Here is a 14,960-nt window from a genome sequence, read left to right on the forward strand (position 1 = left end):
CACTCGGCAATAGGCAAAGGTTGCAACAAACCCGCTGGCCTCTGATGCTCGGCCTTCACTTGCTGGCAAGTAAGGCACTTCGATACAAAAACAGCCACATCTCTCTTCATACCCCGCCACCAAAACTGGCGACCCAAATCCCGATACATCTTAGTGCCTCCCGGATGCACCGCAAGGCGTGAATGATGAAACTCTCGGAGTACCTCCTCTCGACAAGACTCCGGCACAAACAGACGGTCTCGGTATCTCACACTGAGGTCGGGATACACCGTCAAACCCTTCTCAACCTTCCCACCGGAAATCTTCTCACGGAGGGATTCTACCTCAAGGTCACCCCCTTGAGCCTCTAACACTCGAGTCACAAGTGTAGGCTGTGCAACAACAGAAAACAAGGCCGCAGCCTCAACGGATTCGCTCAAAAGCAAATCAAACTCCCCAAGTGCACCCAACATCTTCCACTCCCGAACGACTATACTAGCTATGTCACCAACAGGTTTCCTGCTAAAGGCGTCGGCCACCACATTGGCCTTTCCCGGATGATAATGCAACTCGAAGTCATAATCCTCAATAAACTCCATCCACCTCCTCTGCCTCAAGTTCAAGTCTTTCTGTGTAAACAGATATTTCAGACTCTTATGATCCGAGAATACCTCGAACCTCTCACCATAAAGATAGTGCCACCAAATCTTCAAGGCAAATATCACAGCTGCTAACTCTAAATCATGCGTAGGGTAATTCTTCTCGTGAATTTTCAACTGACGTGAGCCATAGGCAACTACTTTCCCTTCTTGCATCAACACACAACCCAAACCCTCTCGTGAGGCGTCACAATAAACTGCATAACCTAACCCTCTCTCAGGAATAATCAAGACCGGAGCAGTGGTCAGTCTAACTTTCAACTCCTGGAACGACTTTTCACAAGTCTCACTCCATACAAATTTGACTCCCTTCCGAGTCAAACTAGTCAAAGGTAAAGCTAACCTGGAGAAATCCTTCACAAACCGGCGATAATACCCAGCTAACCCCAGAAAACTGCGGATCTGAAACACACTCTTAGGCTGTGCCCAATCTTGCACTGCCTCAGTCTTGGATGTATCAACAGACACTCCTTCCCCAGAAACTACATGGCCTAAGAACTTGACCTCTTCTAGCCAGAACTCACACTTCCCAAACTTAGCATAAAGCTTATGGGCTCTAAGTAACTCAAGCACCACTCTCAAATGTTCCTTGTGCTTCTCCTCAGAAGGTGAATAGATAAGGATGTCGTCCACGAAGACAACTACAAAACGATCTAAAAATTCCCGAAATATCCGGTTCATCAAATCCATAAATACTGCCGGTGCATTAGTGAGCCCAAATGGCATCACCAAAAACTCATAGTGGCCATACCGCGTACAGAATGCCATCTTCGGAATATCCTCCTCCCTGACTCTCAACTGATGATAACCCGATCTCAAGTCTATCTTCGAGAAACAACGGGAACCCTTCAACTGATCGAACAGATCATCTATACGAGGCATAGGGTACTTATTCTTAACCGTAGCCCGATTCAATTTCCGGTAATCTATACAGAGTCTCAAAGCACCATACTTCTTTTTAACAAAGAGGGCCGATGCTCCCCATGGCGAAACACTAGGACGTATAAAGCCCTTATCTAGCAACTCCTGGAGTTGGATCTTCAACTCAACTAACTCGGCTGGGGCAAAACGATAAGGTGACATAGAAATCGACGCCGTGCCGGGCACTAAGTCAATAGAGAACTCAATCTCTCTGTGAGGTGGCAAACCAACAAGGTCCTCGGGAAAGACATCCGAGTACTCACAAACCACCCATGGCAACACAATCTGGGTCTCATCACACTCACTACTCAAAAAGCTAGCAAGTAAACCATTAAGCTCACTCCGCCCTCGCGAATCATACCCTGGTGGCAAAACACAACCAACCCGGTCCCCTAGAAAATAAAAACATTCCCCACTCACGGTACAACAAGTGACCCTCTGGCGGTAGCAATCAATAACTGCCCGGTATGACGATAACCAGTCCATACCCAAAATAACATCGAAGCCCTTCATGGGCATAACCACAAAAGGAAACGGAAGCCTATGATAGTCGACCTCTATATCACAACCCCTAACACCTTGTTTCAAGATCAACTCACCCCCAAGAGGTGACACTACACAAATAGGAGATGCTAACTGTGCTAACTCCAAGTCCAAAACAGATGCAAATGCAGCAGACACAAAGGAATGAGATGCACCCGTATCAATCAAAACACTAGCAACCGAGTTGCAAAACAAGAAGGTACCTCTCACAACTGATGGTGCCGGCACAAGATCCTGCGCGGTAACAGCGTACACGCGCCCAGAAGACCTTTGATCAACCTGCTCACCCCTAGGAGCGTAAGATTGCTGCACCGACTGGGACGATGAAGCCCCCTGATTGGCCCTCGAGGCCTGACCCGACTGAGCTGGCTGCTGACCCTGAATCTGCCTCAAACCAGATGCACCAGGTGTGCCACCCAACTGCGGGCAATACCTCTTCATATGCCCTGGCTGACCACACTGATAACACGAGAGTGGCTGGCCTCTACCCTGACTCTGGCTCTGAGATCGAGCCGAAGATGATGCTGCTCTCTGCACTCCTCCCCCCTGGGGACAAACTGGAGACTTGTGGCCCAGCTGGCCACACTTGAAACAGGTAATGTCTCCCTGACTGCCTTTCCCCGAACTAGCACTCGGCACAGGAAAAGTCGATCTAGAAAAGCTACCCTGAGACTGCTGAGGATTAAAACCCTTCTGTCTCCTACCATCACTCTGACCATCTTGACTCCTCTTAGAGCCCTTCTGTCCTTCCTCCTCCTCCTGCATCATGATTTCCATGTGGGCTGCAGCATCGACCATACGCCCGTAATCCCGAATCATAGTTCCCCCAACTCGCAGTTTAAGGCCACGCCTCAACTTCTTCTCAAACTCGATACAACGGCGTTCCTCAGACGCCACCAACTCAGGTGCAAACCTGGACAAGCTAGTAAATGCAGCCTCAAACTCGGCCACTGAAGAACTTGACTGCTTAAGCTGGCAGAACTGGTCTCTCAGCTTCTCCCTAACTGCTGGAGATAAGAACCTCTCCTGGAAAGCATTCACAAAAGCCTCCCATGTACCTCCTATACGACCTTTAGTGAACTTCCACCATTGACCCGCATCCCCCTTCAGCTGGAAAGATGTCAAGGTCACTTTCAACCCCTCGTCTTCGATGCCAAGCATCTCAAACGTCTTCGTTGTCTGTTCGATGCCAAGGATCACCCACAAATTCATCCGGGATAGACCGGAAGAACTCCCTCTTCAGAAAGGAAGGTCCTGCATCCGCAACAACAACCCGCGCTTGATTCTCAGCTCTGAGAATGCCTACTGACTCCCTGAATGCCCCTGCTATCTCTCGGGCTAGAGCGCCCATAGCCTGCTGGCCTACTGGCTCGGCCACATTGGCCTGGCCAACTCCCTCCTGAACTGTCGGAATCTCCTCTGGCACAGGCACCTCCTGCCTACCCGGCCTACCACGCCTACCGCGTCCTCGTCCTCGTCCTGACATCCTAATAAAGGAAACACAGACGTTAGCACATTAATAAATGTGCCGAAGCTAAACACTCGCGTCCTAATGCATTGGACAACAATAATTCATTCCACGTAAGCACATAATCACATAAGCACCTACGAATTTCATTCCTGGATGATGATAGTCCCGAAGTGTTACTATAGTTCCGGTTGGAAGCAGCATTGATCAAGTGCCTTTCCAACAAGAGTACTAGAAACTCAAGGGTCCAATCAACATGCTAGGAACTACATTCCATACCCACATAATCACATAAACATGTTATCATATAAGCATATAACATTTCACTAAGTCTCTATCAAACGAGACGAACCCATTGTGATACTAATCACTTCCCACGTACCCAAAGTATTCAAACCTGGTACGCTCTGATACCAAGTTGTCACGCCCTCAAAATAAACCCATTATATATATATATATCATTGACATGCCATATTTAAAGAAAACAATTCATTATCTCATTCATCAGAGTATTACTAAATAAAAGCATTACATGTAACATCAAATTAAATGCCCTACGGGCTTACATCTTTCCAAGCCAACACTTGGACACAAAAGTATGAGTTCTAACTCAAATACAAGTATAGCCCTAGGCTTGAATGTTTACACGTACTATCAAATAAAAACAACTAACTAAAGATAGTCTTCAAAATCTAAAAAGTCCAACCCTTCCAAGCTAAGTCTTTGGAGGTAGCTTATCACCTGAACCTGAAAATGATGTTCCCATAAAGGGTGAGCCACAACCCAGTAGAAAAATACTAAACCAAATATAAACATTGAATAAAGCTATAGCATTCAATAGATGGTTAACCAAGATAATCAATTGTATCATTATACAGTCTCATGACACTAATGTCTAAGACACAATTCACTTTCCATTATTATCAACATGGCTCAGAACCTGGCCAAACTTACAACAGTGAACTACATATCATATTCACATTACTTTCAATATCAACAAAACAAATGAGACTCAGGCTCATATCAAAACACTTCATACTTCCTGTTTGATACACATTGTAGTGCTGTATCAATAACATGTAAAAACACTTCAATATAATAAGCACACATAATAGTGATGCTAATGGAGTCCATCCCCTATCTCCTCCCAAACAAAATCCGGTTTAGAGGTCCATCCCCTATCTTCCCCTAAACCGTGGAGTACATCCCCTATCTCCTCCCAAACAATATGCATATGCAATGTTCAATCAACACATGTATTTTCTGTATTAATTCAATAGTCTAAACTTATGACCAAAACAAATTGATTAGTTTCAATTTTCCCTAATTCACATGCAATGTCTACAACAGACACGACTATCCTCCACCGATAGCCCAAAATAGTTTATTTCTAGACTGGAAATAAATATAACAACAATTCAACAAGTGAGTGATTTAAATTATCCAACTACACCATTTAATCAATGAATTCCTCAATTTCATGAATTTAACCATATTCCCCAATTTCCTCAAACAAATTATACAAATTAATTTATTAATACAACTAGGGTTTTTCCCAAAATTACCAAAGTACTCCCAACATATCAAAATACCAAAACTTAGAACAAAACTTATAAGATGGAGTAGGAAATCTCTACCTCGAAGAAAATAACCTGAATGGAGAAGACGGAGATGAAGACCCAAATTCCAATGTGCTCCAAACCACCAAACGTTCAGATTAAATGGAAGCCCTCGACTCACTCTATCTTTTTAACAAAGAACTTAGGGTAGAAATACACTCTAAGTAGATCAAACCTAAGAGAGAAGGTGTGTAGGGAGAGGGAGAAGACGGTTCTAGGGTTTTAGAATCAAAAGGGAGATGAAAAATGACCCAGAAAGTCGGGTCTCGGATTTATGTAGTCGACTCCCCGCTCGAGCGTGAAAATCCCCGCTCGAGCGTCAGACACAGACTCACGCTCGATCGTGAAAAGAGCCGCTCGAGCGTCGATTGCACACTTCCAGAAGTTTTGCAGGCGATGGTACCCGCTCGAGCGCCAAACTCTCCGCTCGAGCGGAGGGACTGCAGAGTAACGTACTGGGAGATGGAAAAACACGCTCGAGCGTCAAAACTCCCGCTCGAGCGTATAAGCAACAACGAAGAGCCCGCTCGAGCGTTAAAACTTCCGCTCGAGCGTGAAGGCCAAAATCTGGGCATCACCTTTTGGTTTCAAAGTGCAACCAACCTGTTTCAAACCTGCCCATCACAACCTAAGACCCTAATACAAAGAGTAAAGGCTAGAAGTGATAATGATACAAAAACAAGTCCACGGAACCAAGTCCAGAATACCGTATACAAAGGAAGGAAAAACCGGGATCGCTATACACACACAAACACATGCACACACCCACATAAATTTGTACTACATTTAACCAGTATGAAGCATATTTATGGGAAAAAAAATATCATATTTGTGAAAAAAATATTTAAAAAATTACTAAATACCAAAATTACAAAAAAATAATACGCAAATTCAATACATTTTTTGTATTTGTAAATATTTATTAATTTTTTAAAATATCTTTTTACAAATATTTTACTTTTTAGATACATCTAATTTTTTTAAATATTTGTAAAAAAAAATCTTTAAAAACTCACTAAATACCAAAATTATAAAAAAATATATATATATAAAAATTCAATACATTTTTTTATATTTTGTATATTTATTAATTTTTTACAAATATTTTACTTTACCAAATTTTAATATTTGTAAAAAAAAATCTTTAAAAAATCCATAAATACCAAAATTACAAAAAAATAATACGAAAATTCAATACGTTTTTGTATTTTTGGATATTTATTAATTTTTTAAAATATTTTTTTACAAATGTTATACTTTTTAGATAGATCTAAATTTTTTTAATATTTGTAAAGAAATCTTTAAAAAATCACTAAATACCAAAATTACAAAAAAAAAAATATAAAAATTCAATTCATTTTTTATATTTTGTATATTTATTAATTTTTTACAAATATTTTACTTTACAAAATATCATATTTGTGAAAAAAAAATCTTTAAAAAAATCCATAAATACCAAAATTACAAAAAATAATACGAAAATTCAATACATTTTTGTATTTTTGGATATTTATTAATTTTTTAAAATACATTTTTACAAATGTTATACTTTTTAGATAGATCTAAATTTTTTTAATATTTGTTTAGAAAATCTTTAAAAAATCACTAAATACCAAAATTAAAAAATATATATAAAAATTCAATATATTTTTTTGTATTTTTAGATATTTATTAATTTTTTAAAATATTTTTTTACAAATATTTTACTTTTTAAATAAATCTAATTATGGTGAACTTAAAAAGTATTCATTTAAAAAATAAAAAACACATTGTGATACTCTTAGCTGTAAAAGTCTACCAATAAGCAACCAAAAAAACACCCATAAGATGGATGAGGAACTAACATAACAACATAACATGGAACTAACATAACATAACATAAAAAACACGTTTAGATGGACAAAGATGACGCTTCGAGAGAGAGAGCCGATGGTCCGTATGCGGCTCTCCATTGAGGATAACCAAAAAATAAATATATGAATCAAATAAAATTAAAACAATAGAAATATCATTCTCAAATCAAACAAACTTATAACTACTAAAATAGTTTTTTAAAAATAAATCAAACTAAAAATCAATCTAACAAACCTTCAAGCCTCAGAGAAGTTGTACCCTCATGGACTAATAATGATGAGGGGCCTGGAGAAAAAAAAAATCAAACAAATAAGAACCCCAACAAAACAAGAAAAAAATTTAAAGTAATGAAATTTGGAAATGTTCAAGTAGATAAGAAAAACAACAACCACAAAATGGTCAATTGGTCAGAGTGCTAAAATCTCTAATCATCAATTCCTCCTCCTCCTCAAACTAATACTAAATCTGGCAGGGGCTCTCCTAATTCGAACACTCCTCCTTTTCCCTTATCTACTAACATGAAAAACAAGTTTAAGACTGGGACGAGGCTTCAAGAGAGAGGCGATTGTCCGTATGCGGCTCTCAGCTGAGGACAACAAAAACATATATATGAATCAAACAAAATTAAAACTATTAAAATAGTTTTTTTAAATAAATAAATAAATCAAACTAAAAATCAATCCAACAAACCTTCAAGCCTCAGAGGAGTTGTACCCTCGTCACACGAGGGGCCTGGAGAAAAATAATAAGAACCAACAAAACAGGAAAAAAAATTAAACTACTACAATTTGCAAATATTCAAGTAGATAAGAAAAAACAAAAGTGACAGTCTGTCGGAGGTTCTCAGCTGAGGACAATGGAAAAAAATATATCAATCAAAATCAAACAAAATTAGAACTATGGAAACTATCAATCAAACCAGTGTTTTTAAAAGTCGGTCTACCAAAAAGCAACCAAAAAAAAAAATCCTGGGTAGTGATACTCTTAGCAGTAAGAGTCCACCACAAAGCAACCAAAATATCCATAAAAATAGTCAATTGGTCAGGGCTAAAAACTCCATTCATCCTAATTCAGGTGAAAGAACATAGTGTTTACACACAAATTGTAGGATTTGAGCCAAAAGGCTTATTTCGACCATGACAATAAACCATATAACAAGTATGTTTGCTACTACTCATATCCAAACAAGTATTAAAGAATATCTTTGGTTGCAAATCATGAACTAGAAAAAACACTCACATAAAAAGCAAGCAATAACTTCTATCATAGGACTACAACTGATCATCAATCAAATTAACATAAATGAAATTTTATTTAGTACTAAAACTAAAACAAGATATAAATTCAAGTAAGAAGTTTGTAACAATAAAGGTGGACCAAAAGGCAATGTTGAATTTGTGACGTATGTTTCCACAATTAAACATATTTAGCAAAAGAGAAGAAATATCAATTGCATTCAATCTCATAATCTTCGTGATTATTGAACTTAGAAACAAGTGCCATGTTTTCACAAAAACACTGGTTACTGAATATAAATATCTCGGTAAAACTCTACATGACCATAAGTGTATTAATAGTTTGAACTATAGATAAAAGAAAACTAAATCATTTTAATCTAATTGGTTCGGACCATCAAATCAAAAAGCATGCACATATTTATTGAAGATCAAATCTGTATGATCCTGAGCTGATCCACCAATCTTGCAAAAGAAGTAGTGAGTCTTTAGTGACACCACTGTGGTGTCATCCAAAAGCCCTTCGATGGTTCAATCGGGTACTCATTTTGATGGAACAGAATAAGAGTAGAGAGAGAGAGAGAGATTGAGGGGAGAGATTTAGGGTTGCTAAATATTGCCTACCTTGTGTTTGTCTTACCTTAAGTCTTTTATAGAGAAACTCTAATATGAGTTAGATTAGTGAGATAAATAATTCCCTAATGTCTACTTTTGTTTTGCAATGGATATGGAAATATATATATATAATCTCAATCATATGTTTGTTTTGCATTATTAGTTGTAGGATTAAAAAATTCACCAATTTTCTTTGGATAGAATGTGCATTGAAAGCTAATCCGTATAACAAAAATTGCAACCAAACAATGAAATGTGAGTCTCTTAGATTAATAATCTCAATCATATGGTATAATCCACTCAATCAAACAAACCCTTACAGTATAATCACACTCGGTGAAATTTAAAGAAAAACACCAAAGGATATGATATCATGAAATTAGTTTCATTTAGATGGAAAATATAAACTCTTTCGGGTGAAAAATCAAATAATTGAGCACATAGCTCTTCATAGAGTGGAATGAGGAAATACACGTTCATGTAATTGACCCCACCAAATTGGAACAAAAGGGTCTATTTGTTTGGTTTAAGTGAAGATTGAACGTTCCTTTCCTTCTTTTTAAACATTGCACTTCCTCATATTTAGGTGGACCTAACACAGCCGAATCCCATGCTATCAATTCCATTTCAATTTGACACACTTAGCTACAGATTTTCAAGACCCCTTTCCAAAAAAAAAAAAAGCTGGTCAAAAAATCCAGGCACGAGAGATTGTAATTTGTAATTACTTTGCAGATAATTTTTGGTAAAGATTTTCAATCCGTAACACGTAAGAACCAAGTTTTAACCACGAAAGGCATAATAAGAAAATACCAACCAACCCAATACCTGAGTTACACAATGAATCAAAAGAATTTGTAATTATTATTTCACCAAATTACTATGAAAAATATGCAGCATTGTCACAAGAGCAGAGAAGCTATTGATTGAACAATTAAAAAGAAAACTAGTCATGTTTAGATCATGAATTTTGGTAGCAATTTGCCAAAGGAAAGAGCAAAAGTAAGGAGAAATGTGAATACAATATAAGTTAAATTTTTCGTCATTTCTCTTTTCATTTCGCTATCCAAATTTCTATCCAGATTATCCAAACACAACGCAAATATAAAGTATAAAAAATAAAAAATTGAATCTAATTGAATAAGTAAAATTCACATAGAATATTGACAAGCAAGTCTTACCTTAATTTATTTTTTTTCCGACTCCACTCATGCCGTCAAAATTTCCAAAGTTCCAAGTAAACCTATTTTATTGCCAAAAAAATCAAAAATCAAAAATCAAAAATCAAAAATCAAAAATCAAAAATCAAAAAAGGAAGATGATATAAAAGCATTTACTCTTGTTTCCAAGCATTAGAAACAATTTGAAGGACAAATTACACCGATGGTACCTATATTTTGTCTCGTGTTATTTGGTCTCTACACTTTTAATTGACACAATTTTGACCCTTAATTTTAGATTTTGAATTAATTTGATCCAATTGATAATTCTGTTAATGTTTTTACAAAAAATTAACATTGAATTAGTTGATGCTAACTCACTCACTCAGTTGAGTAAATTTATAATTTTGCCATTAAAAATACAACTCATGCCACTTATGTACCTATTTTCCAGACAAAAATATAAAAAGTTATAAACAATTGAACCAAATTGAGACAGATTCATAAATTCATGATAAAAATCAAATCAATTGAAATTATTGAGACCAAAGTAGAGGGACTAACATCGTAATTTGCCCTATTTAGAAATATAACAACAGCAAATCCAAAACAGTGAAACCTAGATCTCAAAAAAATGACCTGAAGACTGAGGAGGCATGGTTCTCTTCTCACTCCGTTTTGAGTAACCGATGTGATGAAGAATGGTTTTATAAGTTCCAAAAACCTGCCAATCAATCAAAAAAAAAATTTAAAAAAAATATCCATCCATAGGTTTTGTTTTTGTCGGATATTCATCTCAGGTGTAATTGTTTCCATGAAAAGCATTTTTCTTATATGAAATTAAATTTTACAATTGGAAGGAATAAAAAAAACCCATTGGAAAGTAACCAGATCCTTTAATCTTCCTTTTGGTGGACTAATTTAAAAAGAAAAAAAAATTAAGAAAAAATGTTTATCCACGAACTCAACACATGAGGTAAATGATCTCAATCCATAAAATGATAGCAAATAATAAACTACTTACTCGAAAAAAGAAAACAATTTTCCTTGGTCCTGTTGAATCCTAACCCAATTGAAATGTGAACAATCTTCCCCTGAGAAGACGAAATGGAAGAACAAGGAGAGCTAATGAAGACAAATTAAAAGTGTAAGACGGATGAAAATGAGAAACAGAGGAGGTTGTCTTGGGCAGATAAAAGAATCAAACCTATTGTTTGGAAAGTGGGTTGGCTTTTTGACTTTTTGATTTTTTTGACTATTTTAGCCTGGGCTTAAAAGCTTGGTTTGGGAAGGGTTTTTTGGTTTTTTTGAGTTTTTTTGTGAGAGAAGAATGTAATGATTATGAGTTGGATGTGATGTTTTGTTTGTTATGGCTAAAATAGCCTATTTTGTTTTTTGTGGCTAAAATAGCCAAAAAAACCTGCAAACCCACTTGCCAAACACAGGCTCAATATATAATTAACATATTCTGTCAAGATGACCTAGGAAATGGACGACGTTTTTTTGGAAAGTAACAAATCCTGATATAAGTTTATATTATATTATATATATATATATTAATTTATTACTTGTGTTATGTATGGAATAATTATAGATATTTATATTTATTTTAAGAATTTTTATAAAAATAATTTAATAATCTTATCATTAATCATAGTGTATGAGAGAAGTTGAAAAAGGTACTGCAGTAACTATATACAGATTGTATTTATAATTATTTGTATGAGGGGATTTTAAATGCTGATAAAGGAATTTTGACCAAATCAATAAATGCAGGCATGTGAAAAGACATATGGATTACAAAAAAGTTAATAAATGTTGATCAGAGAATTTTGACAAAATCAATAAACGGTAAGTTTTTTTTTAAATAAAAAATTTAGAAAATTCATATTGAAATTATTTAGAGCCATTGAACAAATTATAATCACATTTTTCTTTTTGTGAGTTAACTTCAATCATATTAAAAAATCAAATTATAAACAAAATGAGATAACTTCAATCATATAAATCACAATTTTTTTAATACTATCTAACTACAATGACATTTTTCTCATAATAAAAAAAAATAATTGAAAAAAATAACCATTAAAATAGTAAATAAAAAAGATTTTTTAGAACCATTGAATAAACTACAATCACATTTTTCTTTTTGTGAGTGTTTATATTTATCTAACTTCAATTATATTAAAAAATAAAATTATAAACAAAAGGGATAATTTCAATCATACAAATCACAATTTTTTTAATGTTATCTAATCATCATCAATAATTAAAAAAATCAATCACATAAAGTCAATTGATAATTAAAAAACACAATAATTTATTTTTCAAAAAACATAGTGAGTTAAAAAGATCAATTACAATTTTTTTAGGTCAAATTACAATCTAATCATCATCAATAGTTGGTACATTATGTGATTCTAATGATTACAATCCATTTTGTTTTTCAAAAAACACAGTGAATTAAAAGTCAAATCACAAATTAAGTGAATTAATAGTTAAAAAAACACAATAATTTTTTTTCAAAAAACACAGTAAGTTAAAAAAATCAATTACAATTTTTTTTTTCAAAATACAATCTAATCATTATCAATAATTGGTACTTTAAAAATCAAATCAGAAAAAAATCAAATCAAATCACAAATATTTTTAAGCTATCTAACTACAATCATATTTTTTTCATAAATAATTGTAAAGAAAAACATTAAAACTATAAATAAAATATTAAATCACATTAAAAAAAAGAACCATTGAACAAACTACAATCACATCACAAATTTTTCCCATAATAAAAAAAATAAATAAATAAATGAAAAAAAGAACCATTGACTAACTACAATCACATTAAAAAAAAAAAAAAATTGAACTAACTACAATCATATTTTTTTCTTTGTGAGTGTTTATGTTTATCTAACTTCAATCATATTAAAAATAAAATTAAAATAATAAATAAAAAGATTAAATAACATTAAAAAAAAAACATTGAACTAACTACAACAATCATATTAGAAAAAAGACACATTGAATAAACTACAATCACATCACATTACAATCATATTTTTTTCTTTATGAGTGTTTATATTTATTTAACATCAATCATATTAAAAATAAAATAAAATAGTAAATAAAAAGATTAAATAACATTAAAAAAAAGGGCAAATTACATATACTCCCTTGAGGTTTAGCTAAATTAAAAATACCCCCTGAGGTTTGAGAAATTACAAATTCTCCCCTGAATGCTATATTTTCATAACAAATTAGGGGGCAATTTGTTATGAAATATAAACCTCAAGGGATAAACTATTATGAAAATACAAACCTTAGGGGGCGGAATGTAATTTTCGCAACCTCAGGGAGGTATTTGTAATTTAGCCAAACCTCGAGGGAGGTATATGTAATTTGCCCAAAAAAAAAACCATTGAACTAACCACAACAGTCCTATTAAAAAAAAGAGTCATTGAACAAACTACAATCACATCACATTTTTTCCATAATAAAATAAATAAATAAATAAAAGAACTATTAAACTAATTACAAGCACATTAAAAAAAAAAGAATCATTTAACTAATTATAATCACATTTTTCTCTTTGTGAGGGTTTATATTTATCTAACTTCAATCATATTAAAAAATTAAATTATAATTTTTTATTCGCTAGACAAATCACAAATATTTTTATGCGCTATCTAACTGCAATATTAAAACAGTAAACAAAAAGAAAAGTCAAGAATGAGAAAACAAAAAGAAGACTTATTATTTGCATATGTGGTCACTGAAGTTGAAAGTGTAGAAGTGAGAAGTCAAGAAGGAGAAAACAAAAAGCAGACTCACTGTTTGCACTAAGTATATGAAAAGTTAAAAAGAGAGTGTGTATTGGCAAAGTTAAAAAGACTTTGAAGAATTTAATAAATACTAAGTTTTTTTTTTCAAAAAAAATCAAAAAAACTAAGAAATTAAGGTTCAGATATTACAACTCCCACAAAACTTGTGGGTTAGAGATGGATATAAATAAATAGATAGATATAGATATAGATATTTATATTTGTTTTAAATTCTTTTTAATATACAAATTATTTATTTTGAAAAATGAACTACAATAATTATGAGAGAAGTCTAAAAGTCTTGTGGGTTGAGAGAAGTTAATAGATAGCTCCGTTTAATAGTTTGTTTTGACGTGAAATTATTTATAGATAGCTCCATTTGTTTTGACGTCAAATATTTTTGTCAAAAATATTTTACTCATTTTTCGTTCTTTGATTGTTTTTAAAATTTTACTATATATTTTTATATGAAGGCTCCATTTGTTTTGACGTAAAATATTTTTATCAAAAATATTTTACTCATTTTTCGTTGTTTGGTTAAACAAAAAGTAAGCAAAATATTTTTTTAAGGAAAGTATTTTTGCATCATTTTCTTAAAAATAATTTGCCTTCAAAAATTCAATAAATCAATTTTTATAAAGTTGACTTTCACTCACTACTCTTTTAACACATTTAGCATTTTCAAATATATATCTTAACTCACTAAAAAGTCATAAATGACAATTTATTGAATCAAAATTTCTCTTTTAGGCAATAAAATATTTTTTTTTCAAGTGTTAACCAAACACCAAAAAATAAAAACAAAAACAAAAACACTAACACTTTTTCTGTGTAAAATCAATTTACAAAAAAAATAATTTTTGTGTGTAAAATATTTTACGTCGAAACAAACAGAGCCGAAGTGTAAATAATATAAAATAAATAAGTATTTTCATTGTTTTAATTTGTGAAAACCAGAAAAACCTAAAACTACAAAATAAAAATCATATTAAACAAAGTGAGCACAACACTCACAATTGTGCACTCAATAGGACTCATTTTAAGTCTGATTTTGATAATCTGAACCGTTCTTTTTTTAGGAGGAAA

The 14,960-nt window shown here is 33.6% G+C and overlaps 1 long non-coding RNA gene across 5 annotated transcripts in view; it reads right to left on the reverse strand.

The window, feature by feature from the left end:
- LOC114298205 (uncharacterized) overlaps positions 1-14,960 on the reverse strand; it is an 83,627-nt gene that overhangs the window by 40,570 nt on the left and 28,097 nt on the right. Inside the window, exons 1-6 of one of the 5 annotated variants that reach the window (XR_014329972.1) lie at positions 11,078-11,260; positions 10,693-10,777; positions 10,075-10,136; positions 7,734-7,775; positions 7,433-7,629; positions 7,278-7,328 (exon numbers count right to left, since the gene is read on the reverse strand). This is a non-coding gene — a long non-coding RNA (uncharacterized LOC114298205). Of the gene's footprint in view, positions 1-7,277; positions 7,329-7,432; positions 7,630-7,733; positions 7,776-10,074; positions 10,137-10,692; positions 10,778-11,077; positions 11,261-14,960 lie in introns of those variants that run through there. The other 4 variants (XR_014329974.1, XR_014329973.1, XR_014329976.1 and 1 more) reach the window with 4 other exon arrangements.

This window comes from Camellia sinensis, chromosome 5, assembly GCF_055761805.1.
Source record: "Camellia sinensis isolate YWXY chromosome 5, ASM5576180v1, whole genome shotgun sequence".
Lineage (NCBI taxonomy): Eukaryota > Viridiplantae > Streptophyta > Magnoliopsida > Ericales > Theaceae > Camellia > Camellia sinensis.